Source organism: Centroberyx affinis, unplaced genomic scaffold, assembly GCF_046629955.1.
Source record: "Centroberyx affinis isolate AG114_WGS23_722 - 3 ecotype Tasmania unplaced genomic scaffold, CSIRO-AGI_Caff_v1 ptg009838l_1, whole genome shotgun sequence".
Classification (NCBI taxonomy): Eukaryota; Metazoa; Chordata; class Actinopteri; order Beryciformes; family Berycidae; genus Centroberyx; species Centroberyx affinis.
Window position 1 is genome coordinate 699 of NW_027284657.1, and position 3576 is coordinate 4274.

Below are 3576 nucleotides of genomic sequence, written 5' to 3' on the forward strand. Positions count from 1 at the left end.
TGGTTTTTCTGTGAGGGATATTTTATTTTACATGTTTTTATTTTTTTATCTTGAAAAGTCTTATTCAAGAATGTGCTACCATTCAAGAAAGGAAATAAAGAAAGAACTTAAGAAAGAAAGAAATTAAGAAAGAAAGAAAGAGTTGCCATGTTCTTAAATCAAACATCTATAGATACTAAAACAAAACCTCACATACATGATATGATCGGGTCTGTCTGGACATGGACAGATACCCGGCTTCGTTGAAGTGAATGAGCAGTTTCCGTAGTGTAGTGGTTATCACGTTCGCCTAACACGCGAAAGGTCCCCGGTTCGAGACCGGGCGGAAACAACTTTATTTCCTCCTATAGGAGCTTTGAATCTGGACAGCCAACTAACTCTCTGAATAAAATAGAATCAAAGCAGGTTCAGTTGAATATGCAGATTCAAAGTTGTAAGCCTACTGGCAACTGTAGTTACTGTACTTGATAAATAATAATGTATCATTTTTTTTTCATGCTTTAAATGTTTTTTTTTTTTTTTTTATTATTGTGATATCCCGCAAGAAAACAAATAAAAATAATAATGATACAAAAAAAAAAACAATCGAACTTTTTTCCTGTCACATGATGTTGTTCTTCCTGGCGGTACTACCACTGCTGTATCTGAAGGCACAGCAGTGGCAAAACCTCCCAAAGAAAGGTCATTTTCATAGTCATGATAGCTTCATTTTTTAACATATATATATATATATATATATATATATATATATATAATCATGAAGGTCTCTAGTATTACTAGTAAAAAAAAAAAAACAACATAAATCAGATCTATTGTTTTTTTAGTAGCTAGTCTAATGTCTGGGTGGCAACTATAGTTTGATTGACTAACCCTAACCCTAACCCTGACCTGGCCCTAGTATCTAGGGCCAGGTGTATAGTGAGTATCCCACCTGTATAATTTCTGCAAAAAAGACCATTAACATGAAGGCCCATTCATGGCCCACACATTAGCCTAGGCTTCATGAAAGAGCTGATTTACTTCTTCCATGTTCATCATTGTCGGTAAACACACTGATGCTGAAGGTGAGGGCGGGTCACTTCCAGTGAGAGATTAATTTTCTGGCTAGGTGAATGCAAACTTGATTAATGACTGAAAAGGCATAAGCCCTTTCCCTCACTTCGGTGTTTTAGCCGGTTCGGAATACTCAGGTATTATGTGTCTTATATGTTTACAGCTAAACTGTTTACTTATTCCTTGTACATATTTCCGAGCGGCAGTTGTCGGAGCCTGCCTTTGATGTTTAATTGAGTCCTTTAAAGCCCAGTACAGAGCCATATGGAGTGTATGTTGTTCATACTGAATTCCAGTGCAACTATTGACTGCCCAATAGTAATGTTTAATATTTGTATGTAAGTTTAGTTTATTGTTGGCAACAGCATATGAAAACACTATAATTTCAGTTGTGATATTTATATTATTATTCATGCTATGGAATAATGTGTAGGCATTTTGTAGTGATTTCTACATATAATGCAACTAGGCTAGTCGTTGTGTGCTAATTACTACAGAGCAGTTTTTATTATTATTTAATTGTTCCACCTGTTAAGTGGTGCCAGAACGTTAAATGCGGTACACTGTTATGCCGCTAGAGGGCGCATCGAAACTGTGTAATGTGGCTTCAGCTACACTGAAGGGCCTGATGACCTTAGTGCAGGTTCTAAGTTATGGTAGTTTGCTCTGTATGGGTGATATGCCACTATACGTTTAAAGTACATTGTTAATACCGTCTTATACAATGGTCACTTTATATATATTCTGAAGATTGATTATGATGTTTATAAGTTTTATACATTTGCTGCTTTATGTTAATGCATGTAAGCCATGTTGGTGCATAGGCTACTTATATTGTTTATTGTACTTTGAGCCTTGACTAACGTCATGCATCTGTTTTCTGTGTTTATAGAACCACACACACACATAAACAGCCAGTCCCAAATGCCCATGCCTATCGTGCCCAAGAATAAAGCACAGTAACCTGAAGGTCCAGTCTCTGTGTCTTGTGTCCTGGCCGACACCCGGGGGGCCAGCTAACCCCAGCTATTCACTACAGCAACCAACCTATACAGTCCTTTACAGTCCCTCCAAACAGAATGTCATGTGAAAGCACGACAAGCTCCAGCAAAGATAGCAGGGTCAGTTTGTGTTGTGGTGGCCTGACAACGTGGCCTTAAGAGCCACATTATCTGTCATTGTTCAAGCTGTTGTTTCACAGTCCAGAAAACATTTTGTTTGTATTCCGAAGAACCATTTGTTGTATGTCGCATTAGGCTTTGCCTTCTAACAGCTTCACTATTGGTTGACTTACCAGTTCAGCTACTGTAGCTTTACCGTTCTGCAATTAACTATGGCTCTAATTTTAATGAGGGATTTCTTGAGGTGGACTCAAGACATCGATCCATTAATATGCTCCTTCCTTCCAACTGAATCTTCCTCAGTGTCTCCATCAGTCCTGAGTTCAGATTCCTCTCTGCCTCCATAATTTCCTGATATCAAACAGAATTGTCAACTCGTTACACTCCTCGGTGGAGTGGGCGGATTCAAAGATCTGGACCCAGGCAACCTCCATAAAGCTCTCAGAGAAAAAAAAGACTCCTCCCCGTTGGGGAATCAAACCCCGGTCTCCACTTCCTCTTCAGTTCCATTTCAGCAGCTGGAAATGTCATGATTCTTGTGTCTGCATGTTAGTAAATATGTTTGAGGGTTTATCATATACTAATTCAAGCCTTTTTAACATACAATTTCAGGCCATAAACTTTGAACTGCACGCTGAATAATTGTGTGAGGCAACTTTGTCAGATTTGTTGTTTGTGGGGTAAAAGCCCTCCAACCAATAATTACATTAACATTCTAATCTAATGTAGTGAAGTTAAACACATATATATTCAAGTGGTATTTGTGTTGAAAAGTTGTTGAACAAAGTTGTGTAGTGTTGAGATATTATGGGGAGAAATCTGTTTAAAAATAATAATTTGTCACCATGTTGAAGTAATAATTTCTGCTGTTAGAAAGTGATTCATTAGAGACAGTGTTCTAAAGGTTATATAGTAGACAGGTAGTTCCGGGGCCCAGCCACTTGGGGGCGCTGCCGCGGACTCGGCCGAGCAGAGTCTTATCAGTTTACTGGAGCAAATAAGAAGGCATGATACAGCCCTTTCACTTTCTTGTCTGTTTAGCTAAGTTGCTACTTAATTTCACAGTTGACCCACCGCTTGCATTCCCGTGTGTGCGTCCAGAGAAATGTAAGTTGTACTGTTTACTACAGGATACATTGTCATCGCCTGGTTATGTTATATTTACTGTTACAGCGTGTATGAGTAGTAATGAAGGACATTTATCGCCGCGAGCGGCACCAAACGGCCCTTTTATGTTTATGTTTATGTTTCTGGCAGTTTCTTACCATTGGTAAGTTATGTATAATGTTGCCAATGATGCATACAGTTTCTGAATGATTATCTACGTTCCTAGCAAACTCCTAGGTTATATTAGCCCACTGGGAAACTGTAGTCTAATGCTAGCTGTTAGTTTGTGGGTTGT

The 3576-nt window shown here is 38.6% G+C and overlaps 1 non-coding gene across 1 annotated transcript; it reads left to right on the plus strand.

The window, feature by feature from the left end:
* Window positions 1-258: 258 nt before the first annotated feature.
* On the plus strand, window positions 259-331 carry trnav-aac (transfer RNA valine (anticodon AAC)). Its single transcript has one exon. It is a non-coding gene; the product is annotated as a tRNA-Val (tRNA).
* Window positions 332-3576: the final 3245 nt, after the last annotated feature.